This window comes from Pelodiscus sinensis, unplaced genomic scaffold, assembly GCF_049634645.1.
Source record: "Pelodiscus sinensis isolate JC-2024 unplaced genomic scaffold, ASM4963464v1 ctg35, whole genome shotgun sequence".
Classification (NCBI taxonomy): Eukaryota; Metazoa; Chordata; order Testudines; family Trionychidae; genus Pelodiscus; species Pelodiscus sinensis.
Genome location: NW_027465908.1, coordinates 5,898,694 through 5,924,868, shown reverse-complemented (window position 1 = coordinate 5,924,868; position 26,175 = coordinate 5,898,694). Strand labels below are relative to the sequence as shown.

At 56.6% G+C, this 26,175-nt stretch overlaps 1 pseudogene; it reads left to right on the top strand.

Annotated features, from left to right (window-relative positions):
• The first annotated feature begins 1,404 nt into the window (after positions 1 to 1,404).
• Positions 1,405 to 25,517, top strand: LOC142824436 (zinc finger protein RFP-like; annotated as a pseudogene).
• The last annotated feature ends 658 nt before the right edge of the window (positions 25,518 to 26,175 follow it).

The window sequence follows — 26,175 nt, the reverse complement described above, 5'->3', positions numbered from 1 at the left end:
CTCAGGACACCACAGCACTCTGCAGCATGGAGCTGGAGCTGCCCCTGGGCACTCTGGTGCTTCTCGTGAATGCATTGCTGCCAATCTGGTTGCACTTTCTGCAGGCTGCCATCCAGGAGGCCCATCGGGAGGCTGTCAGTATCCAGGAGGCCCTGTGGGAGAGCTTCCACCCTGAGGAGCACTAAGATCCTCCCTGGTCTGCCTCACTGGGGCCTTGTGCCTCATTCCTCCCCCACATTGTTCCACTTACCCTCCCAGCCCCCCTTCCTGATGTCAAATAAGATAGACGTATTTTCATGAACACAAACTCTTTATTTAACAAAACGGGGGGAGGGGGGATGAGACTGGAGAAAGGAGGTGGGAGGGGGCGGGGGAAACCTGGGAGGTGGAAGGGGAAAGCAAGAGGAAGAAGGGGGAGGGGAAGTTGAGGGTCTTGCCAGACCAACTTTATTTTCATGCGAACTTGCTCCTGGGTTTGCATGTGGCCTTTGGTGGCCAGGATGGCAGCTAGCCTGATATAGATGGCTGCGTTTCTCTATTTAGTGCGGAGATCATGGACGTTGGGGGCATCCCCCGCAAACCTGAGTAAGGTCCACCCTGATCTCCACCCTGGACCAGGAAGGTGCCCACCTTCTCCAGGCCCTGGCAGGTTCCTGGGAGCTGGCAGACTGCTCCTGGGGAGCAGTGGAGGGCTGGCTGCCAGTGGCTTGCTGGCTCATGTTTTGGGGCCACTGAGTCAGGGGCAGTGACTGCTGGCTCTGGGCTGGCAGGCTTGGAGCTGGCACAGGCACTGTGGCCAGAGTCTACCCCTTTAAGAGCTCGGGGAAGGAGAGGAGTGTTCTTGTTTGAGACTGGAGTGGCCACCAGGGCACCCTGGGAAGGTTGAACATAAGAACATAACCGCTGTTGATAACCAGTTGGCTTATCCGGATAAGCAAAGTGCTAAAGTGCCTAGCCTTTAGTACAAGGGCTGGAGATGGATGGCAGCCGATAAATCACTTGATCATTGTCTTCTGTTCTCCTTCTCTGGGGCACCTGGCAGTGGCCACTGTCGGCAGACAGGATACTGGGCTAGATGGACCTTTGGTCTGACTCAGTATGGCCATTCTTATGTTCTTATGTTCTTATGCTCCGTGGCTGTGCCCAGTGGAACAAATCCAGTCCTTGATGCCACCTTAAATGATACACCAGCACTCTGAAGTAGATAAGTGATGCATTATAAGAAGTAGCAGAACATTGGATTTCATTCATTCATTTTCTGTGTTCAACAGACCAGCTATGGCTGTGTCTGCACTGCCGGAGGTCTATCCAGAAATAACCGAATTGAAAGACCAATGGAGCCCCAAACCTGTTTTCTTCCTTGTTGCTTAATAAGTGAGATAACGAAGGTGGCTTTTTAATACAATGTTGTTTTATGTGGTAAATGCGCAAGGTGGGGGGGTAGGCGGGACTGTCTGTCTTTAGCCGGCAATTCGGGGCAGAGCGGCTGGGAAAGGAAACAGGCTGATCCGCTGGCAGGGAACAGGCCCCAGTGCTAGTGAGAGGAGGCTCCAGCAGGCAGAGACTGCGCTGGGCCAGCCTGCGGGGAGGGGGCTCTGGCCTCCTGCTTCCCTGCCCCCTCTCAGCTCCCTCCTTCCCCGTGGGCTGAGGAGGACGTGGGCCCAGGGCCCAGCCTGCCCCAGGGGAGGGGAAGCCAAGTGCAGGGATGTGGGATGAGGCCTCGTCTCTGGGCCTGAGGCAACAGGGCTTCCCCTCCCCTCTGAGTGTGTGTGAAGGCGAGCGACAGGGCCCGGCAGCAGGGTTTGCACTGGGGCTTGAGCCCGAGCTGTGAGCCTCGGCCGGACTTGATCCTTCCCCGCTCACTGCTCCCCCTCTGGCGAGCAGCCCACAGGAGGAGCCGGCCTCCCGGGGCAGGGGAGACCGAGGCACCTGCCTGGGAGAGGGGACGGGCTCACGCCAAGGGGCTTTCTGTGGTGCCAGGAGGCGGAGGGAGGCCAGGCACAGGCCAGCGGGAGAAGGGGCAGCGTCTGCCGGGACAGAACAGGAGACACCAAGAAAGAGACATCACGTTTCTGCCTGGTCCCATCAGGGGCCTTTCTGTGTGAGAAGCACCCGGGAAAACCGCTACGCTGGTGAGCTCCTCTGCCCCGCCCCTGGGATGCCACCCACTTGGGTGCCACTTGCAGATGGGCCAAGCTGGACATGGCCTGTGAGCTGCAAATTCATTACTCGCCAGTGCTTCCTGGGTTGATAAGTAATGCTCCCCCATCGAGGTAGCACATCTCCATTAGGGGAGCCTGCCTCAGACTCATTCTGAGGCTTCCCTGCAGTGTAGATGCTCGTATTTTGGCATGTATCTTCCAGAACAGCTTCTCCTGAAATCCAGGGCAGTGTAGATGCACCCTGAGTGCCCAGGCCCAAGTTTGGGGCCTGGCAGATGTTTTGGAGGAGTCACTGTCAGTCTGGACTCATCACACTTCATGCAAAGGCTCCATAGAGTCTGAAAAAGGAAAGAGCAGAACATGCCCAGAAAGGCAGCACTGAGTGGTGCAAACTGCAACCCGCCCATTTCCCAGCGGACAAAACTGAAACTAAATTCTCTGGTCTCCCCTGCAAGAAGCCAGGGCTGCTGCGAATCCAGCAAAGACACTCCAGGGTGAAGTGACCTGTCCTCTCAGCCTGGAGTATTTCAATGATCCGGTGTCTCTCGACTGTAATCACAGCTACTGCCGAGCCTGCATCACCCAGTGCTGGGGGGGCTCACTGCAGACGTCTCCTGCCCCCAGTGCAGACGGACCTTTCCCCAGGGGAACCTCAGGCCGAACAGGCAGCTGAGGAGTATTGTGGACGCAACCAGAGCACTCAGGTTGCTGGCAGGGCGGGAACCAGCCCCAGAGAGACTGTGTGAGAAACACCAGGAGCCTCTCAAGCTCTTCTGCAGAGAGGATGAAATCCCCATCTGTGTGGTGTGCGACAGGTCCAAGGGGCACCGAGCTCACACCGGGATTCCTGCCGAGGAAGCTGCGGAAGAATTCCAGGTAGGGAAATGCCGACTGCGATTCCTGCCCTCGTGGGACGGAGGGGAGCACTGGGGAGCAGCTCCCGCCCTGGGAATATAGCCGATAGGGTCAGGGCTGGGACTGCAGGAAGCAGGGACAGCCTGGTGATAGGGCACCTGAGTGACCCTCGTGGTATGGGGTAGTCCTGCCTCAGTTTCCCAAAAAAGACCCACAATGGCATTTTTTTGTGGCCAGTAACAGTCCTGCTCTCCCAGCCAGGACTCTCAGGACTTTGAGGTCTCCTCTGTCTCCAAGGTCCAGGGTCTCCTCTGCCTTCTCCATGGACCTCCTCCCTCTGGCTTTTCCTGTGCCTCTGTTTGACATATCTCTCGCCGGGTTAGATCCCAGGACCCCTCACCCTGCGTTTCATTGTCCCTTCCTGGGGAGGAGAATTGACTACGTCACAGGCAGGGCTGACAACCAATGTTCCTTGTAATATTTTCCATCCATATGTGGAATAAATTTTGTTCTGTGCGCCAATGCACGTGTGTCTGTGCACCACCCGTAGAAACACCCGCTGCCAGCTGTGGGTGACTGGGCGCTCTGCTAATCAGCTGGGCTGCACTGGAATCTCTCCTGGCCTGCTGCCCAAGCACCCGGCCTACAGGGACCCTGCTGAGAGCGCCTGCCTTGAAAGGGCCAGCCGGCCTGTGCCCAGCCTCGTCCCCACATACCTCTCTTGAGCCACAGGGAGCATCCCAGTCATGCAAGTTTCTCTTTGGAATTTATCTCTGCAGAGTCAGTGGGGGAACCTTGTGCCCAGCATGTGTCTGTTAGGGTTGCCAGATGGTTTAACCAAAAATACCAAAATCTCCCCCACCTCCAAAAAAAACACCAGGGAAAAAACATGGCCCCTTAAGAAATGCCTCTGAGGCCAGACAGCTCCCCTGCGGAAGCAGATAAGCAGGGGGGCTGAGCCCAGTTGCTGAGTGTGTGTAGGGTTGCCAGGTATCCAAATCCCGGGCTTCATTTGCAAGTTCAAATGCCTACATTAGCAGTGTAGACATACCAAAACAAATTTGGCCTTTGCCCCCGGGCACAAAACACCCTCGCTGCGTGCTACGCCTCTGGTACAGACCTGCTTTCACAGCCGGGCTCCACCTGGAGGGTCTGGGAGAGTGGGGACTTCCCCCCACCCCCATGTTCCTGCTAATGGGAGCCAGAGCTGGTGCGTGGACTTCAGTAAAATTAGCCCCACGTGGCCCAGCTCCAGGCCCGGCATGTGGTCTGGAGCCCCACAAGCAGCTGGGTCCAGGGCTGTGGGGACTTCTGGGGCCCGACCACAGACTCCAGCCTCACAAACTGGAAGGCAGAAGGTGGGGGAGGAGAACGGTGAAATATAGGGGGAAGGGGCTTGTGCTGAGGGGAGGGGGACAGGTCAGGAGAAGAAAGGGGAAGGCACCAAGGGACAGGGTGGAAGAGAGACAAATGCCGGGGGGCCACGTGGAGACAATGAGGAAAAGGGCAGGAGGGGAGGTGTCCGACGGGGGGGGACAGGGTGATGCTGGAGAGGAGAGGAGAGGAGAGGAGAGGGGAAGGGCACTGGGGGCTAGAGGGGAGAGGGGGAGGTGCTGGGCGAAAGCTTGAAAGAAGGGCTGGGAATGAGGAAGGGGGTGATGGAGCAAGTCATATGTGAGGGCACAGGGGCATGAGATGAACAGGGACAGAGGGTGGTGAAGGGGTGGGCATCAGGGAAAAAGAGGGCAAAGGGGGCGGGGGCAGTGAGGGAAGGGGAAGGCACCAGGAGGGTGCAGGGCTAAGGGAAGGTGCAGGTGCCAGCGGATTCTGGGGATGAAGCAGAAGGGCAGAGACCTGCAGAGGAGGGACCAGCACCAGAGGAGAGAGGCAGGGCAGGTGTGTAGAGGGAGGTGTTAGAAGAGGGGATGAGGAGGGGTAGCTCACATGATCAGAGTGGGGTTACTGGAGGAGTGGGCATAGAGGGGAAAGAAAGGCTGGTGGAGGGGGGCAGGTCTTGGGAGGGCTGAGGGCAGTGAGAAGGGCAGGAGTCAGGACAGCAGAGGAGGGTGAGGGATTGGGGGGCAGCAGGCACCAGGGGAGCTGATGGAGCAAGGAGAAGAGACATGGCAGCAGAGGGAGAGGTTCATAAGATCTTCATTAATAACGTGGGTGCCACAGTGGCACATCCAAACAAGCCACCTGAACTCAGTACTGGTGCACAACACAAAATTCATTCTGCTCATGGGAGGAAACTCTTGAAGGGAACACTTCCCCCAGACTCTCCGCCCCCGAGTTAATGTCACACACGTTGGGTTAATGCAATTGCAGGATAGTTGCATGAGGGGGGTTCGCTGGGGGCCAACTAATCCCTATTGGTCGGAGGATGGTGGGAAAAGTCCTTAGGAGGGGTCACATGACACATTTTACTTCTGGTCATGTGTCCATCTTGCCCCGAGAGTGTTACCTCCAGAGGCCTCGCTCATGGGGGTCAGTAGCATGGTTAACAGGGGTCGGGGTGTGTGTGGCTAATGGGGGCCAAAGAGTAAATTAAAAAACATTCTTTGATGTGAAAAAGTGGGCCGTACTCAACCCATTTCCCGGGCCTATTTTGATTGCCAGTCAACCTCTGTCTGGCAACCCTGGTTTCCATGCTGACGTTCATGGCAATGGCAATAATTGGTAGTGAGTAGAATGCACTGGTGTCTATAGCACCGGCCTCCCCGGGCCCCAGGGAGCAATTGGGGCCCCGTGGGGCCAGGCACCCTATGGACAAGCCAGCCAGAGAGAGCTCCTAGCCCCAGCCACAGCCTCATGCACACGACCCGCAGCAGGCGGGTAAAGAAAGAAGCAGGGGTGGGAACGGGGGAGGGGCACTGAGGATTGTTTGCAAACACCTGCAATCGCCAGAGCTAGGTCATCACGGGTGGCTGCCAGGCCAGATTTCCACCCTGCACCTGCCTGGCTGGGTCCCTCCTCTACACCTCACTCCCCACCCCCATGCACCCTGGCTTCTCAGGACATCCCCGATGCTCTCAGTGTCCCTCCTCTCCTCCAGCTCCCTCCCCTGCGATCTCCCCCACCCCTGTGCATGCAGCCTCTGAGTATGTGACCCCAGCTCCCTACGGTAACAAGGTCTGACAATTTCAAACCCTCTGAAAACACTCCCAGTGTCTATTACTGTGACTCTGTCTCTGATCTCATAAACCTGCCGGGCCCTGCAGTCGTGAGTAGTGTGTGGTCGTGCTGGGCCAGCTCCCCTCCCTCTAGTCCTGAAACTAACAAAAACAGAAACAAAACTTAAAACCTAAACATCTTCGCTGGCAGGACATTACAGAAATGGGTTGAACCAAAAATGATCTATTTTTAAATTATTAGCAAATCTCACATTTGATTTTTTGCTTAGTCACATGAAATATTTCTGCGTCTGCAGGAAAGGCTCCAGGCCCATCTGAAGACTCTGAGAATCAAGAGACAAAAGCTGCTGGGACTGAAAGTGAACAGGGAGAAGACCAGCCAGAAATACCTGGTAGGTACTTAGTATTATGACCCTGCCTTTCTAGCGAGCCAGAGGGAGCTGATCCCGAATCAGACCTAAGGAGCAGCCAGGACAATCTAGTGACCAGATTATTGTTTCCCTTGATCAGCCGGGGAATGAGCACCCAGAAATTACAATTCATTGTTTTAGCAGGATCCCTCCTTAGAGTTGGGCCCTAAACCAGCCACTTCCACCCGCTGGCTACGTCTAGACTGGCATGATTTTCCGGAAGTGCTTTTAACAGAAAAGTTTTCTGGAAATTCTTTTAACAGAAAAGTTTTCTGTTAAAAGCATTTTTGGAAAAGATCACCTAGATTGGCACGGATGCTTTTCCACAAAATCACTTTTTGCGGAAAAGCGTCCGTGACTAATCTACACGTGCTTTTGCTCAAAAAAGCCCCGATCGCCATTTTCACGATCAGGCCCCCTTGAGATGGGGGGAGACTGGGCCCCTAAACTCCAGCCCCTTTCCCTAGGCTGTCTCCTCCATGCTCTCAGACAGCAACTAACTAACTCCCTTCCAGCCCTGCCCCCCAGCCAGGGCAGCATTCCACCTTCCTTTGTTCCTCTCCATGGGGGGTGTCTGGCCATACTGGTTTGCATAGTGACTCATCCTGTTTTGCTGGGTCGTGGTACCCACGGCAGCCAGCGGGGGTTACCCCAGAGCCAGCAGCATAGAAACCAGCCAGGTAACCCCACTACGTCACAGTTCTCCCCCCTCCGAGAGCGAACTGAGCAGGGTCACTCCACTCGTGACCTAGGGAAGTTCGGGTCCTCTGCGTGGGAACCCGCCCTGGGGCCATGGGTGCTCCCCTTGACTCGGGCCGGCCGTGGAGAGGCCCCACATGAGCTGGCTTCCCTCTGTCCACTCACCACCCCACTCCAGGGCGACTGGCACAGGCCTGTCCTCGGGGGTCACACCCACCCTTCCGCTGGCCTTGATCTCTGGCCAGGGTCTCTCGGGCTGGGGCCATGAGCCCAGCGAGCCTTCTCTGGACAGCCAGGGCGGCTTCCACCCCCGATGCTCCATCCAGGGGGGTCTTCCCCTCCCATAGCTCTCTCAGCGAGCCCAGAGGGTCCTCTATCTGGGGTAGAGACCCCCAAGCCGCTTTCCTACTGTCTTGGGCCTTCCCGCCCCTCTGGCAGGAGTCACAGGACCGGCAGTACCGCTGCACGGCTGTAAAGATTTCCGGCCAATAGAAGTGTTGGAGCAGCCTCAGCCGGGTTTTCCGGATCCCCTGGTGGCCCCCAACGGGGACGTCGTGGGCCAAATACAGCAGCTTGAGGCGATACTTTCGGGGGACGACCAGCTGCCGCTGGACCCCCCATGCCCTCACCTTCCTGGGGGAAGCCATTCCCGGAACAGGAATCCCTGCTCCCACAGGAATCTCTCCTGGCCACCTCTCCCCCGGGGCTGAGCTGCACGGAGGCCAGCCTGGTCCCTCAGCCTCTGCAAGGAGGGGTCTGCCTGCACCTCAGCCTGGAATTCAGCTGCTGAGGCAGGGATCGGGACCTGTCCCCCACCTTTGCCTAGGTCCGGAGTCCCAGCCTGGCTGGACCCCATGTCCACTGGGATGGGACCCTGAGGACGCTGCCAGGAATCCTTCTCTGGACCCAGGTTGCCAGCCCCTCGCTGGCTCTGGCTCCGGGTAGTGACTAGAGCCCGCTGGGATTCACGGGGCCACTCCTCTAGGTCATTCCCCATCAGCACCTCGGTGGGCAAGTGCGGGTGCACCCCCACTTCCTTGAGGCCTTCCTTCGCCCCCCATTTCAGATGTACCCGGGCTACAGGCACCTTAAATGGGGACCCATCTATGCCCTTCAGGGTCAGCTGCGTGTGGGGTAGTATCCGGTCTGGGGTCACTATGTCGGATCGGGCCAGCGTCACCTCCGCCCCCGTGTCCCAGAAGCCCGTCACCTTCCTACCATCCACCTCCAGGGGTATGAGGCACTCGCTCCGCAGGGGCCGTCCTGGCCCCACCCGGTACACGGAGAAATCCGCCTCCTGAGGATCAGACCTCCCAGGGGAGGTGCACTGAGCATCCTTCCCCTCTCTCTGAGCTGAGGTTTGCTGGCCAGCCCCTGCCTCTGGGGCAGCCTGCCCTTCCTCCCGCCCAAGCCAGTTAACCCTGGAAAGTCCCAGGTCATGGGACCTGGTGCACTGAGCCCTCTTGTGGCCTTTTTGCCCACAGCGATGGCAAGTTAGGCTTTGGGCTGTCTCTGTCCAGGCCCTGGCTGGTTCTCTGGGGCACAGACGACCTGTTCCTTGGTCTCGCCCCATAGTTGACTCCCTCCGTCGCTCAGCCGAGATCTGGTCTCTGCGCGGTTCCTTTTCTCTCCGGGACTCCTGTTCACACCCGGACCGGCTCTCCGTGAACTCATCTGCCAGTCTCCCGGCCTCCTGGGGGGTCTCTGGTCTTCGGTCCTTGAGCCACAGCCTCAGTTTGGGTGGGCACGCTTCATAGAACTGCTCCATCAGGACCAGCTTGAGCAGCTCCTCTGCGGTCTGAGCTCCGACTCCAGACACCCACTTGCGGCCGTATTGCGACAGGCGGGAGGCCAGATCCACATAGGTCTCCCGTGGCCCTTTCTGTACCCCCCGGAACTTCTTCCTGTACATCTTGGGGGTCAGCCCGAACTTGTGCAGCAGGGCCTCCTTGACTCGGTGGTAATCCCCTGGCTGTAGGTCCTCCAGCTGACTGAGCACTCCGGCCGCCTCCTGGCTCAGTGCGGGGACGAGCTCCTGCAGCCAGTCAGCTGGGGGGACCCGTTGCAGTCCACAGGCCCTCTCAAAGGAGCTGAGGAACCCGTCTATGTCGCCCATGTCCTTCAATTGGGCCACCACGAGCCTCTCCAAGCGTCTGGCAGCCCCGGGACCCTGGGGCCCATCCGCACTTGGCACAGCCGGTGCCCCGCCGGTTCTCCGCTCTGCCATGGCCAGCTCATGCTGTCGCTGCCTCTCCCGATCTTGGCGCTCCTTCTCTCAGTCTTGGCGCTCCTTCTCTTGGTCCTCTACTTCCAATTCCTTCATCCGCAGCTGGATCTCCAGCCGCTGCAGCTCCGCTGGGCTGGTCCCTGCCCTAGATGGGCTACGGGTTGCAGGCCTCCCGGGAGATGCTGCCTCATCTCTCCGGTGGGTTCCAGCGCTCCTCCCCCTCTCTGAGACTGACACACTCTCGGGGGGGGTCTGGCTGCCTCCCCTGGGGACAAAATCCTGGCTCTGTGGCTGGTCATTCTCTTCCAGCTGGGCAATCAGCTGGGCCTTGGTTGCTTTCTGCACAGGCAAGCCTCTCTCTCTGCACAGCCCCACCAGCTCTGCCTTCAAGAGTCGGGCGTAGGCCATCTGCCCGCTGGGCCCCTCGGTGCAGACTCACCAGTCTAGTGCTGCAGCGCCCCACGATTCCCAGGAACCGCTTCACTCTGTCTCCAGCACGCCTGGCTCCAGGGCTCTTGCTTCTACAGCGCCTTGTCGCTCGCCGCTGGAAGCTCCATCCACGGGGTGCAGTGCATCCCACTCCTGACACCAGTGTGACGGCGCGTTGGGGGTCCCCCGTCTCCTGCACCCCGAAATGGCACAAACAGACTGCACCAGCCGGTGGAATAGAGGAAGTTTATTGCCTCTCCAGGATACAGCACAGCACAGATGGAATCTGGTCACAGAGCTGGGCTAGGATGCCTTAGGCCCCCTTGAGATGGGGGAGACTGGGCCCCTAAACTCCAGCCCCTCTCCCTAGGCTGTCTTCTCCATGCTCCCAGACAGCCAGCAACTAACTAACTCTCTTCCAGCCCTGCCCCCCAGCCAGGGCAGCATTCCACCTTCTTTTGTTCCTCTCCATGGGAGGTGTCTGGCCATACTGGTTTGCATAGTGACTCATCCTGTTTTGCTGGGTCGTGGTACCCACGGCAGCCAGTGGGGGTTACCCCAGAGCCAGCAGCATAGAAACCAGCCAGGTACCCCCACTACGTCACAGCCTGTAACAGGATAAACTTAAAAAACAACAAATAGGCTGGTAGAACTTTAAAGAGTAACACAACGTGTAGGTTAGTGATAGATATGTAGCCGTGTTAGTCTGGGGTAGCTGAAGCAAAATGCAGGACAATGTAGCACTTTAAAGACTAACAAGATGGTTTATTAGATGATGAGCTTTCGTGGGCCAGACCCACTTCCTCAGATCAAATAGTGGAAGAAAGTAGTCACAACCATATATACCAAAGGATACAATTAAAAAAATGAACAAATATGAAAAGGACAAATCACATTGCAGAACAGAAGGGGGATGCGGGGGGGCGGGGGGGGAAGGAAGGAAGGTAAGTGTCTGTGAATTGATGATATTAGAGGTAGGGAGAGTGGGATGTTTGTGAGTTAATGGTATTAGAGGTGATAATTGGGGAAACTATCTTGGTAATGGGTGAGATAGTTCAAATGTTTGTTGAGTCCTTTTTGGAAAGTGTCCAATTTTAACATGAATGACAGTTCAGAGGATTCCCTTTCAAGTGCAGATGTAAAAGGTCTTTGTAGCAGAATGCAGGTGGTTAACTGGGGTAGCTGAGTCCTGCTCCCTGCTGCTTTGGCTCGGCGTCACTGAGACCATCAGCCACACACGATCCAAAGCACATCAGACACGGAAACATCCTTTATGAGATTCTGGGGCCGTATGGGATGACGTGAGAAAATTCTCTCTCTAGTAACTGCAGGAGACTGTTCACTGTCTGGTAACTTAGAATTTGTGGAGATTCCCCCTGCACACTCAGCGCTCTGTGAAGGACCCCAGGCTCCATCCATGTTCCCCTAGTGATAGTGATGTTCTTCCTTTGGTTCTTCTTCCAGAAACGGACACAAGCCGAGCGGCAGAAGATTGTGGCCAAGTTTCAGCAGCTGCGGCAGGTCCTGGAGGAACAAGAGCGACTCCTGCTGGCCCAGCTGCAGAAGCTGGACGAGATGATAGTGGAGGCAGGGACTGACACTGTCACCAAACTCTCGGAGCAGATTTCCCGGCTCAGCGAGCGGATCCGGGAGCTGGAGGGGAAGTGTCAGAAGCCGGCGAGTGAATTCCTGCAGGTGAGACTGAGGGGGAAATTTTCCAGCTTCCGCCACAGAGACAGGACAGCCCCTAACACAGGGGTTCTAAAACTTGTGATACTGCAACCCCCCCTCAGTTGTTTGCGATCCCCCGGAGGGTCAAGAACCACAGTTTGAGAAACGCTGCCCTAAGAGATGGGCACAGGAGTCAGAGGTCACCGGGCAGCTCCGTGTGCGCCGCCCTGGCATGTGAATTGTTGTTTTGTGCAGACCCACAGGCACAGAGAGGCTAGCGATGGCAAAGCCCCATTCGCTCAGGGGATCCGTGGCCCTGGGGCCAGGCAAAGTCTAGTTTCCCCTCACTCGCCAAATCCCTCCCTTGGAATTCACAGTGTGTGTCAGGTGGGACTGAAACTCTCTGTCTCTGTCTCTCTCTCTCTCTCTCACAGGAGATCAGAGGCACCTTGACCAGGTAGGTGGCTCTCACCCCCTCACAGCGCTGGGGAAACACTGGGCAGTGAAGTTGTCGCTGCCTCTCCCCAGGGCTCCACAGCAGAACGTGCGGGAAGGTCACATTTGGGATTCAAATCTCTGACCCATTTAACCCTGAGGCCCTCGCCCGTTTAGAGGCGACTCTGCAGTTACCCAGGGGAAGGCGCAGACTGGCCTGTGGTACATTCTACCCATGTCACCGCCCTGGGGACTGGCTGCCCCAGGACTGAGGGGTGGGACGTGGGCCTGTCCCTGCTGGGCGCTGGGCACCATTCAACCCAGGGCAGCAGGGATCCAGGGTCTTTCTTGCCCGAGGGCTGTTTGGAGACCTGTGAGTATTGTGCTTAAAAGAAGCACCCGGGATCTTTTTCAGGGGGATAAGGCAACAGGCCTCATTTACTGAACATACATAGATCAATCAACACTTTATCATATGCATGTGATACATCACACTCACGCACTCACACACACAGACACAACCACACTCCATCTTGTTGTTACCAATAGTTGCTCCCCCTAATTGCACTGGCCAGGTGAGTTAGATGGGGGAGGGGTGGAGCCAGGCTTCTGCCTATCCGGATCAATGCTCCCATGTTGACAAGACGAAAATCCGGGATCCCCCTGCAGGATGCCTCCTATTTATCCCCCTCATGGATCCAGTTAGTCATCACCTCGCCTTTATAATGCTTCTAGGAAAGTTCTTCCAAGGGCAGGCACTTGCTGCTGGACTCCCAAGTCGTCTGTATGTCCAGTCTTCCTAATGAGCTCACTTCACTGGTATTGGCTTGGGTCTGGATCCCAGACTTTCTCCACCTTTGCAGCTGCTGCTGGAGGTGCTCCCCTTTCATTCTCCATTCACACCTCATTCATTTCAACAGGGCAATCAAGGAAAGGGGAGAGTTCAAAAGACATTTTTTCTTTACCTCATACAAAGTTTCTTAATGCAAGGGATTCTTTAAATTGGCTTCCGCACCTAATGACTGGAAGGTAGCTAACGTGACACCAATATTTAAAAAGGGCTCTAGAGGCGATCCTGGCAATTACAGACTGGTAAGTCTAAGTTCAGTACTGGGCAAATTAGTCAAAACAATAGTAAAGAAACAAAATTGTCAGGCATGTAGAAGAACATAATTTGTTGGACAAAAGTCAACATGGTTTCTGTAAATGGAAATCCTGTCTTACTAATCTTCTATGGAATGTCTACACTAGCCCCCTAGTTTGAGCTAAGGTGGCTAATGTAGGCATTCGAACTTGCAAATGAAGCCCGGGATTTAAATATCCCGGACTTTATTTGCATGTTCCCGGGCAGGCGCCATTTTTAAATGCCCTTAGTTCGAACTGACTGCCCATGGCTATATGCGGCAGTCAGAAGTGAATCTGAACTAAATCCTTAGTTTGTATTAACTGTTACTCCTCCTGCAATGAGGTGTAACAGTTAATCCGAACTAAGGACTTAGTTTGGATTAACTTCTGACTGCCACATGTAGCCACGGGCAGTCAGTTCGAACTAAGGGCATTTAAAAATGGCGCCCGCCCGGGAACATACAAATGAAGCCCGGGATATTTAAATCTCGGGCTCCATTTGCAAGTTCGAATGCCTACATTAGCCACCCTAGTTCGAAGTAGGGGGTTAGTGTAGATATACCCATAGAGTTCGTAGAAGGGGTTAACAAACATGCAGACAGGGGGATCCAGTAGATATAGTATACTTTGATTTTCAGAAAACTTTTGACAAGGTTCCTCACCAAAGGCTCTTGTGTAAATTACATGGCCATGGGATAAGAGGGAAGGTTCTTTCTTGGACTGAGAACTGGTTAAAAGACAGGAAACAAAGGGTAGGAATAAATGGTAAATTTTCAGATTGGAGAGGGGTAACTAGTGGTGTCTCCCAAGGGTCAGTCCTGGGACCAATCCTTTTCAACTTATTCATAAATGATCTGGAGAAAGGGGTAAGCAGTGAGGTGGTAAAGTTTGCGGATGATACCAAACTGTTTAGGATAGTCAAGACAGAAGCAGACTGTGAGGGACTCCAAGAAGACCTCACCAAACTGAATGATTGGGCAACAAAATGGCAAATGAAATTTAATGTGGATAAGTGTAAAGTAATGCACATCGGGAAAAATAACCCCAACTATACGTACAGTATAAAGGGGGCTAATTTGGCTACGACAAATCAGGGAAGAGCTCTTGGAGTTATCGTGGATAGTTCCCTGAAAACTTCCACACAGTGTGCAGCAGCAGTCAAAAAGGCAAATAGCATTCTAGGAATTATTAAGAAAGGATAGAAAATAAGACACGGAATATCTTACTGCCCCTGTATAAAACTATGTATGCCCACATCTTGAATACTGTGTACAGATGTGGTCTCCTCACCTCAAAAAAGATATTTTGGCCTTGGAAAGGGTTCAGAAAAGGGCAAGTAAAATGAGTAGGGGTTTGGAACGGGTTCCATATGAAGAGAGGTTAAAATGACTGGGACTTTTTAGTTTAGAAAAGAGGAGACTAAGGGGAGATATGATAGAGGTCTATAAAATCATGAGTGGAGAGGGTGAATAAAGAAAAGTTATTTATTAGTTCCATAATAGAAGAACTAGAGGACACCAAATGAAGTTAATGGGTTGCAGGTTTAAAACGAATAGAAGAAAGTTCTTCTTCACACAGCATGTAGTCAACCTGTGGAACTCCTTGCTGCAGGAGGCTGTGAAGGCTAGGACTATAACAGAGTTTAAAGAGAAGCTAGATAATTTCATGGAGGTTAAGTCCATAAAAGGCTATTAGCCGGGGGTAGAAATGGTGTCCTTGTCCTCTGTTTGTCAGAGGCTGGAAAAGGGTGGCAGGAGACAAATTGCTTGATCATTGTCTTCGGTCCATCCTCTCTGGGGCACCTGGTGCTGGCCACCGTTAGCAGACAGGATACTGGGCTAGATGGACCTTTGGTCTGACCCAGTACGGCCGTTCTTACGTTCTTTTTCTTTTTCTTTTCGTTTTCTTTGTTTCTCCCCCAGGGAGGGGAGGGGGTCCGTGAAATTTTCATGGATTGAAAAGAGGTCCATATGCTCGAAAAGGCTGAGAATCACTGCATTGTCACCATGGGATGTTGCTTCTCCCCAGGTGTGAGAAGGGACAGGCCCAGCAGCCGGAGGAGATGGCTCCTGAACTGGAAGAGCGAGTCCATGGTTTCTCCCAGAAAGTGACTGCGCTGTCGGAGACGCTGAGGGAGTTCAAAGGTACCTGGGGGGGATGGAGGAGAGGAAAGTGGGACCCTGGAAGGAGAATGGTGCAGGTCAATTGGTTCATAATTAGATGATGCTTCCATATAATTGCAGGGTGCATGGCACTGGCTTGGGTTCCAAGACACTCAGGCTGATTAATTCAAACCCTTGTTTGTTCAGAAGCAGTTTTTGCAATTTCAGTGAGTGTGAGAGTCAGAAACACCAGAGAGAGAGAAACACGCCCAGTTCCCTTCTCCTGGGGCATAGGCGAGTCATGGTGCATTTCTCCTGCGAGAGTAGGATGACCCCTGACAGTATCTGAGCTGTTATAACCATCCAGATTATACCCGGATGAGTTCTGTTCCAATCCCCTTTGTGTTAGGGACAGTAAGTACCTTGTGTGATTTGTGCACAGCTCACACAGGAACTTTGAATTGCTGGAGGGTTTTTGCTGCTCAAGCAATTTTCAAGTTACTCTCTTTTCTGATGTGCATGGGGCACTTCTCTGCAGGGGGTTCTGGACGTTGCTCCCTGGCCTGGGTAGGTCACTCTGGGTATCTCTGCAAACACCTTGTGTGAGCAACGCATCTGGGTCCTGCAGAGCAACTCAGGAACACGGCACTTTAAGAGCAAGGTCACTGTAGAAAACTTTTCCCTTATGGCAAGCACACAGCTCGCCAGGCCCAAGCGGAGCCAATCAGCATCAATGCTGGGGAGCAATAATTCTTGGTGGGGGCCACTACAAGATTTTGGAAAGTGGCCACGGCCCACACTTTGCTATGGTGGGGGTACAGGGTTTAGGGTGGGTGTTGCATACAGAAGGCCACACAGGGTAAGGTACTGGGGTGCAGGAGATGGTGTGGGGTCTGAGAGGGAGTTTGGGGTGGTGACCTGGGTTGCAGATTGGGGTGTAGGGTCAGGGTGGGGGTCTGGATGCAGGTGAGGATTCTGGCCTGGGGGAGAAGTGTAGGAGGGAGGTACAGGTTCGGGGAGGGAGCTGTGACATGGGAGAAGGGGAAAAGGGTGGTGCAGACTGCAGAGGGTGTGGGTGGTGACCTGGAGCAGGGGAATGGGAGGAGGTGTGGATGTAGGAGAGGATTCTGGCCTGGGGGAGGGGCGTAGGAGGGGCTACACGGTCTGGGAGGGAGTTATCACCTGGGACAGAGGGTACAGAGTGGGGGTGCAGGAAAGGCTGGGGTGCCAAAGGCAGCTCTGCAGCACCCCCAAGGCAGGCTGAGCTCCCTGCCTGCTGCAGCCCCAGATCACTTTAAACTGCAGGCTGCTCCCTCCATGTGGCTCTAAGGCCGTGGTCACCAACCAGTAGATCGCGATCTACTGGTAGATCTCAGGGGCTCTAAGAGTAGCTCTTGAGCCCTCTCTGAACTGTGCGCCTGCGCAGTACATTTACATTAGATTTCCTCATTTGAGGAGCAGCTACTCACCGAGCAACAACACAGGTGAGTAGCTGCGAGGAATGGTGGGAATGTTTTTTTTTAAGTAGCAGTATAAGGATTGGGAATAGCAAGTGATGGAGAGGAGGAGAATAGAGAGGGCGGGGCTTCAAGGAAGGGGCGGGGCGGTAGATCTTGGCTTGGTCTGTCATTTAAAAAGTGATCTTGGGTGTAAAAAGGTTGGAGACCACTGCTCTAAGGCTTGTGCTACCCCCACCCCCAGGCCAATCTCTCAGTTATCATAGAATCATAGAATCATAGAATAATAGGACTGGAAGGGACCTCGAGAGGTCATCGAGTCCAGCCCCCCGCCCTCAAGGCAGGACCAAGCTCCACCTACACCATCCCTGGTTGTTTCCAGCCAATCGGAGCTGAGGATTGGGCTGGGGGCGGGGAGATCACATGAAGCCCCCCCCCTCGCTGCAGAGCCCAGAGCCGTATGAACTGAGCTTTAAACCACAGCAGCTGCGTGTGCCTGAGGGTCCCGGGATTGGGGTCCCCAGGCTGGATTTGGGGGCTTGGTGGGCCAGATCTGGCCCCTGGGCCATATATTGTCCAGCATAAATACCCACGTTCAGTCTCCAATCGTGTAGAGAGCAACGACCCTGGTCCCAGTTCTCAGCACTTCCCCTACTAGCCAAGCCGAGGGAGAGGAGAAGGAGACTCACGGATGGTGACAGCCTTCTGACCCAAATTCAGCAAAATCCCTTCGTTTCGGCCCCTGCGTCTCTCCCAGCCAGAGGGCTGCAGGGTGGGTGTCCCAGGGCCGGGGCAGACTGGCCTGGCGAGATACCGGCAATTTCCCCGTCAGCCGAAGGGCCGAATGGCGGCTGCTGAAGGAGGAGGGGGAAACCCGGCAAGCGGCTCCTGGAAGCAGCTGCCAGAGTTGTGACTCTGCCCAGCCCTTTCTCCCCCATCCCCTCCCCACTCCAGAGGTGTAGCAAAGGAGGGGCGGGGGAACAGTTGCCTCTGCCCCCTAGTGCCGTGCTAAGGGGTGGGCCCCGGGCTGGGGTGAGTCCAGGAGCCTCCCTCTGGCTACCTGCTGCCGCGCCTGAGCCGGTTCTCTTCAAACTGCAGCTGAAGCAGCCAGCTGGGTGGGAGGAGCAGTAGTTTTCAATCGAGGCTGTGCAGGGGGTGGGAGGTGTCTTGCTCTGGGGGAGGAGGGGTGAGTGCATGGGGGGGGTAATGCTCCCCCATTCACCTTCAAAGAGGGACCTTCCAAAAGCAGGTGCTTGCTGCTTGTTCCCAAGCTTTCTATAAATCCAGCCTTCTTCCAATGAGCCCGCTTCACAGGTCCCATTGTTCTTATTGTTCTGGAATCTGCCCCCCACCTTTCTCCAACCATTGCACGTGCCCAGACATAAGAACATAAGAACGGCCGTACTGGGTCAGACTAAAGGTCCATCTAGCCCAGTATCCTGTCTGCTGACAGTGGCCAGCACCCGGTGCCCCAGAGAGGGTGGACCAAAGACAATGATCAAGAGATTTGTCTCCTGCCATCCCTCTCCAGATGCCTTTCTTTCATGCCTTATCCATTCACACCTCGTTCACTCCACAGGAAAATCAGTTTAGGGGGAAGGGAGGTGTTTCAAAGTCTACAAAATACAAGGTTTCTATGTAAAAAGGGTTAATACAAAGTTTCTATGTTCTGTAAAAGTATATAAAGTTTCTATGAAAAGACATACAGTAAAACTCCATTGGTCCGGCATCTGACGGTCCGGCACTCCTGATGGTCCGGCACCATCAGGAACCTGCAAGTGCTCCGCAGCCAGACCATTGGAGCTGCTCTGCCCCCGGCTTCCCCTATTCAGCCTAAAACTGACCAGAGGCTGAACTGGAAAGCCAGAGGCAGAGCAGCTGGGGCGCTGCCGGGCAGATCCCCTAGCGCTGCCCCCTGGGGGCTGCGGGACCAACCAGGCAGCACCCCAGGTGTCCTCGATTCAGCCGCTGTTGAAATTGACCAGCGGCTGAGTCTAGGAAGGCTGAGGCAGAGCTGCTCTGCCCGGGGCTTCCTAGAATCAGCAGCTGGTCAATTTCAGCAGCGGCTGACTTGGGGAGGCCTGGGGTGCTGCTGGGTTGGTCCTGCAGCACTGCTCCTCGGCGCTAAGGGACCAACCCGGCAGCCCCCCAGCTGCTCTTCCCCAGGCATCCTGATTCAGCGGCTGCTGAAACTAACCAGTGGCTGACTCAGGGAGGCCCAGGGCAGAGCAGCTGGAGTCAGCTGCTGATCAGTATCAGCAGCATCTGACTTGGGGACACCTGAGGCAGAGCAGCTGGGGTGCTGCCGGGTTGGTTCCGCAGCGCCGAGGAGAGGCGCTGCGGGACCAACCCAGCAGCACCCCAGATGCTCTGCCCCAGGCGTCCCCAAGAGCAGCTGGGGTGCTGCCCAGTTGGTCTCGCTGCGCCAAGGGTCGGCGCTACCCTGACCAACCCGGCAGCACTGCAGCTGCTCTGCCCCAGATGTCTCCGATTCAGCCGCTGCTGGTCAGTTTCAGCAGCGGCTGAATCAGGGACGCCTGGGGCAGAGCCAGACTATCGGAAGGGGGGGCTATGAAGGGTCTGGGGTGGCACGCTCCCCCACCCCAGATCCCCTCATAGCCCCCCTTCTGATAGTCCGGCATATCTGATAATCTGGCACCCCCTGGGTCCCAAAGGTGCCGGATTATCGGAAGTTTACTGTAACAAAATTGGCCTTTTCCCCTGGGTGCAAAACAACCTCGCTATGTCTCTGGTATGGACCCGCTTACACAGGCGTGCTCTGCATGGTGGGTCGGGGGGGGGGGTGACTTCCCCCAACCCCTGTGTTCCTGCTAATGGGATGCGTGGACTTCAGTAAAATTAACATTGTGCGGCCCAGCTCCAGGCCTGGAATATGGTCTGGAGCTGGGGTCAAGGCTGCAGGAACTTCTGGGGCCCGATCGCAGACTCCAGCCCCGCAAACTGGAAGGAAGAAGGTAGGTGGGAGAGGGGAAGGGGGAAAATAGGAGGAAGGACTGGGAGAGGAAGGGGCTTGTGCTGAGGGGAGGAGGGCAGGTCAGGGGAAGGCACCAAGGGATGGGTTGGAGGAGAGACAAATGCCAATCATAGAATAATAGAATACTAGGACTGGAAGGGACTGCGAGAGGTCATCGAGTCCAGTCCCCTGCCCTCATGGCAGGACCAAATACTGTCTAGACCATCCCTGATAGATATTTATCTAACCTACTCTTAAATAGCTCCAGAGATGGGGATTCCACAACCTCCCAAGCAGAGGAGGGTGAGGGATTGGGGGGCAGCAGGCACCAGGGGAGCTGATGGAGCAAGGAGAAGAGACATGGCAGCAGAGGGAAAAGGGAGAGGTTCATAAGATCTTTATTAATAACGTGGGTGCCACAGTGGCCCATCCAAACAAGCCACCTGAACTCAGTACTGGTGCCCAACACAAAATTCATTCTGCTCATGGGAGGAAACTCTTGAAGGGAACACTTCCCCCAGACTCTCCGCCCCCGAGTTAATGTCACACACGTTGGGTTAATGCAATTGCAGGATAGTTGCATGAGGGGGGGTTCGGTGGGGGCCAACTAATCCCTATTGGTAGGAGGATGGTGGGAAAAGGCCTTAGGAGGGGTCACATGACACCTTTTACTTCTGGTCATGTGTCCATCTTGCCCCGAGAGTGTTACCTCCAGAGGCCTCACTCATGGGGGTCAGTAGCATGGTTAACAGGGGTCGGGGTGTGTGTGGCTAATGGGGGCCAAAGAGTAAATTAAAAAACATTCTTTGATGTGAAAAAGTGGGCCGTACTCAACCCATTTCCCGGGCCTATTTTGATTGCCAGTCCGCCTCTACCCCAGGGCGGTGCAGCCCCCACAGATGCAGGTGGGGATGGTAGGAGCTGCAGGGCAGTTCTTGGGGACCAAAAGGGGCCATTTGAAATCTGGCCTCTCAGTTACAAGCTGTTTGCTGGAGCTGGTCCCAGCCCCTCCCTGAGCTCTGGTCCTGCCTCTTGTGCCGCCTCCCAGAAGCTGCAGGCCCAAGGCCTGTCTCTGAGAAGGTGGGGGAGGGGAGGGATGGGGAAGGCAGTGGGGAGGGACAGGGAGACGTGGGCTGTGTAACACTGGGCCTCTGGCTCTCTGGTCCCTGGCCCAGGCACACGGGACCATTGTAACCGGGATGTGACTCTGCCTAAGCCAAGCCCGACTCCGGCCCCTGCAGCCACTGAGCAGCGGGTCACAAGTGGCCTCCCGACCCTGCTCTGCCGGCACAGGGTGAATATGGACCATGGAGCCCACCACCCTGCCTCAGTTTCCCCTGGGATAAAGTGGTTTTCTCCTCATTCCGATTGCTGCCTCTGGAGGCCAGCGCCCCATCATGCTGCTCCGTGTAGACACACTAAGCAAACAGCCCTGCAGCGCCAGCGAGAGCCAGGAGTTCCCACACAACCCCTCACCTCCCATTAGCATCAAGGGTAGGGTTGCCAGGTGTCCGGCGTTCTATCAGACAGCCTGATTGTTGTGCCCTCTAGCCAGTAAAAAAATTTGAAAAATACTGGACATGTGCAGTGTCCGGTATTTTCTGGTTTTCTGGCATCTAGAAGCCTGGAGGGGGCGGGGGAGTGGCTGGGAGGGGGCGCGACCTGCGCTGGGAGCGATGCCTTGGGGAGGAGGGGAAGCCCTGTGTGTGCTCCTGAGCGCTGGACAAGCGCGTTGTGGAGCCGCAGCCGGACTCGTTTCACCGGGACTGTGCATGGGACAGGCAGCACCTCCGGATCTGCACATGCCCAGGTTAGTCCTGCTCCCCACTGGCCGATATGCTCCCTCTGCCAAGCCCTGCTTCCTGCCAGCCGGTTCTCCTTCTCCCAACCTCCCCCGGCCAACCCCACTCCTACTGGCCACCCCCCCTCCACCCTGATCTCCCCCGGCCAGCCCCGCTGTCCTCGACCCTTCCCGTCCCCTCCAGCTCTGCTTCCTTCCAGGTGCCCATCCCCCAATATCCCCCGGCCAACCCCACTCCTACTGGCCACCCCCCCTCCACCCTGATCTCCCCGGCCAGCCCCGCTGTCCCCGACCCTTCCCGTCCCCTCCAGCTCTGCTTCCTTCCAGGTGCCCATCCCCCAATCTCCCCCGGCCAACCCCACTCCTACTGGCCACCCCCCCTCCACCCTGATCTCCCCGGCCAGCCCCGCTGTCCCCGACCCTTCCCGTCCCCTCCAGCTCTGCTTCCTTCCAGGTGCCCATCCCCCAATCTCCCCCGGCCAACCCCACTCCTACTGGCCACCCCCCCTCCACCCTGATCTCCCCGGCCAGCCCTGCTGTCCCCGACCCTTCCCGTCCCCTCCAGCTCTGCTTCCTTCCAGGTGCCCATCCCCCAATCTCCCCCGGCCAACCCCACTCCTACTGGCCACCCCCCCTCCACCCTGATCTCCCCGGCCAGCCCTGCTGTCCCCGACCCTTCCCGTCCCCTCCAGCTCTGCTTCCTTCCAGGTGCCCATCCCCCAATCTCCCCCGGCCAACCCCGCTGCCCCTGAGCCCCCTCCGCCAGCTCTGCTTCTCGCCGGCTGCCCCCCCCCGATCTCTCCCAGCCAGCCCCGCTGCACCCGAAGCCCCCCTCTCACCAGCTTTGCTTCCCCCCCCCCCAGCCAGCCCTGCTCCCCTCCCGGATGGTCCCTTCCCCCCTCCCCCATCAAGTGTGTCCAGTATTTTTTTTAGACTACCTGGTAACCCTAATCAAGGGACTAAAGTGCCGAAAGCGGCTTTGATGCCAAAGTCTCTGCAGGACCTGGGCCTAGGCACCGACAAAAGGCGGGAAGTGAACAAGGCCTGAGTGTGTCTGTGACGTGACAACCCGGCTCTGGGCTCCCCGTGCAAACCTGAATCTCCCCCTCTCCTCCCCCAGACTCTCTGCCGGATGCACTGGAGGGACCCCTCAGCCTGTATAGACCAGGTGAGCTGCCTCAGGCCTCGTGCCCCCCTCAGAGCCAGGCCTGCTGCCAGGCGCAGTGCGGTGCCAAAGGACAGGCACCGGGCAGGCTGTTTAGCACCGCTGGCCAGGCCCCAGCCATGGGAACAGAGCCACAAACTGCCCCTCCCCCAGCTTTCACCGGCACAGGGGCCTCCTCCTGCCCCCAAACGCCTCCTCCTGAGCCAGCCCAGAGCCCCAGCCCAGAGTCCAACCCCCCAGCCCAGAGCCCTTTATCTCCAGGAATCCCCAAGGGTATGTCTACACTACAAAGTTAATTCGAACTAACAGCCGTTAGTTCGAATTAACGTTGCTAGGCGCTACACATACAAACCGCTAGTTCGAACTTAATTCAAACTAGCGGAGCGCTTAATTCGAACTAGGGAAACCTCATTCTACGAGGACTAAGCCTAGTTCGAATTCACTAGTTCGAATTAAGGGCTGTGTAGCCACTTAATTCGAACTAGTGGGAGGCTAGCCCTCCCCAGCTTTCCCTGGTGGCCACTCTGGGCACCACCAGGAAAACTATTCTGCCCCCCTCCCAGCCCTGGAGCCCTTAAAGGGGCACGGTCTGGCTACGGTGCCCATGCCAGGTGCAAGCCTGCCAGCACCCAGCCAGCAGACCCTGCACCTGGCACGGCACGAGCCAGCCACCCGCTGCCACCCAGCCCTCCGCCTCTTCCCGGGACTAGGCTGGCGGCTCATGGGAGCCTGCCCAGGTCCGCAAGAGGCAGGCGCCTGCCTGGTTTAGTGAAGACTTCATCCACAACCTCCGCACTAGGCACAGGAAAGTGGCCGTCTAGGGCAGGAGAGCTGCCAGCCTGGCCACCCAGGAGCAGGTTTGCATGAAAATCAGGGTGGTCCAGTGAGACCCCCAACCCTGAGCCCTGAGCCTAGAATGGCCGTACTGGGTCAGACCAAAGGTCCATCTAGCCCAGTAGCCTGTCTGCCGACAGCGGCCAACACTAGGGACCCTGGAGGGAATGGACCAAAGACAATGACCAAGCCATTTGTCTCGTGCCATCCATCTCCAGCCTTCCACAAACAGAGGCCAGGGTCACCATTTCTACCCCCTGGCTAATAGCACTCCATGGACCCAACCTCCATGAATTGATCTAACTTCTTTTTAAACTCTGTTCTAGTTCTAGCCTTCACAGCCTCCTGCAGCAAGGAGTTCCACAGGTTGACTCTTTGCTTTGTGAAGAAGAACTTTCTGTTACTAGTTTGAAGCCTGCTACCCATTCCTTCCCCTTGTTCTCTGGGGAAGGGAGTGGGGAGGTGCAAGAGGGGAGTTTCTCTTCCCCCCAGTGACTGAGGGGCTGTGCCCAGCATGGACTCTGGGGCACGCGGGGACGTTGCTCTTTCTCCTGCTCCCAGCAGAGGACCCAAGAGTCCATGGGAGGGTCCCTGCTCTGCGGGGGGGAAGGGATGGATCAGACCCCAGAGCACCAGGGCCCAGAGCACAGACAGGGGCAGCCCTGGGCCCATGGCAGGCAGCTGGGGAGCTGCTGAGAGCAGAGCTCTGGTCCTGTTCCCCTTTTCGTCTCTCCCCACGTGAGCTCAGCTTCTCTCTCCCTCCGCCCAGCCCCCGCTGGGACCCCCCTCAGCTCCCTGGGGCCCCTCTTCCTTCTGTCACCCCTGAGTCAGCCTCCTGCCATGGCTGGGACAGAGACACCCCCGTTCCCTCCACACGGCGCCTGGGCACCCCCAGGGCAGGACTCGCCTTGTTCAGCCTCTTCCCGCCCAGCCCAGCTGGGGCCGGTCCCTGCCCCTCCCTGCTGGCTCTGCGGGGTCTGGGCGCTGGGCCGGAGGCTGAGCAGCCTGCTGGGGGGCAGGTCGGAGCTCGGCCCAGAGCCCCAGGGTGGCGGGAAAGGAGCCGAGCCCAGATGGGCCGTGCGGGGGAGACGTGTCCCAGGGGGAATCACAAACCCTGCCCAGAGGCAGCTGGGACCCAGGGACATTTCAATGGGGAGGGGCCCAGCCGAGGGCAGGGCCTGGATCCAGCCAGCCCTGACCAGGCAGTTTCCATCCCGTCCCTCTGGGGTCCCCGGCCCAGAGTCGCTTGTCCCCGGCCCAGGGAGAGGGGGCAGATTCCCAGTGTCAGGGCCCCTCTGATCCCTTCTCTCTGCCACGACCCCTCCCTGCCGGGGAGTGAGCTGCCCCTTGGGCTGGGCCGAGACCTCAGGGCTGCTCCCCACTCAGAGCCGGGCGCCCCTGGAGGCAGGAGAGTCCCTGAGTCACTGCCCAGCTGGGGCAGATTCTGTCCCTGACGCCACCGACCCCCCCAGGGCCGAGCTCTGCCCCTCATGCTCTGATTCTCCCCCAGCCAACGTGACTCTGGATCCAGACACGGCGCATCCCCAGCTCGTCCTGTCGGAGGATGGGAAACGTGTGAGACTGGGAAACACACGGCAGCCACTGCCCGACATCCGGGAGAGATTTGTGTGTCGGGAACTGAGAGTGAATCATTCGCTTTAATAAAACGTTTCCATCTGCTCCTGTCTGGTTGCTCTCTGGTGTGTTCCCCCCTCTAGGAAATGGATTGTTGCCGCAAAGGGGGATTTCTTGCGCAAGAAACCGCTATGGCTACCGTGGATGCTCTTGCACAAAAGCACATCTCTTGTGCAAAAGCACATGCGAGTGTGGACGCGCTCTTGTGGAAGACTTTTTGGGCAAGAACTCTTCCGTAAAACAGTTCTTGCGCAAGAAGCTGCCAGTGTAGACGTAGCCTGAGGGATACAGGAGTCGGAGTAAGAAGTCCTACAGCTTGGCAATATTTTGAAACCATTTTGAAATAACTACCTGCTGTGTAGAGGTGGACTAACTTATTTCAAAATAAAGTTGCAGTGTAGACACAGGAGGTGTGTCTACACTGGGCCACTTATTCCGGAAAATCAGCCGCTTTTCCGGAATAAGCCGCGAGCTGTCTACACTGGCCCTTGAATTTCCGGAAAAGCAACGATGCTGTACTGTACAAAATCAGCCGCTATTCCGGAAACCGTACGATGCTCCCGCTCGGGCATAAGTCCTTTTTCCGGAAAAGCTTTTCCGGAAAAGGGCCAGTGTAGACAGCTTTTCCGGAAAAGCAGAAGAAACGTAAAAAAGCGGTTTGGACGGCGGGAGACCCCGTAGAAGCCATGGACTTCCGCATTACCCGAGGGCTTAAAGAGCACGCACACTACTGGCCGCACGTGGCAGGAGGCCCCCGGAGACCTCCCTTCCCAGCTCTGCCACGTGGCAAGTGTGCTGCCCAGCCACCTCAGCGGAGGCATGGCAGCTCGAGGTGGTCAGCCACCGTCACCCGGGGCAGAGGAGGAAGCCCCCAGGGGCCGGAAGCGCAGGGCCCCATCCTGGACCCCCAGGGAGCTGGAGGCCCTCCTGGACCTGTGGGAGGAGGAGGAGGGTCTCCATGACCTCCAGTCCCGCCGCCGGAATGCTGAGCTGTACACCCGGATGGCCCGGAACCTGGCCCAGCAAGGGCACCCCAGCCGCAACTGCGAGCAGGTCCGCT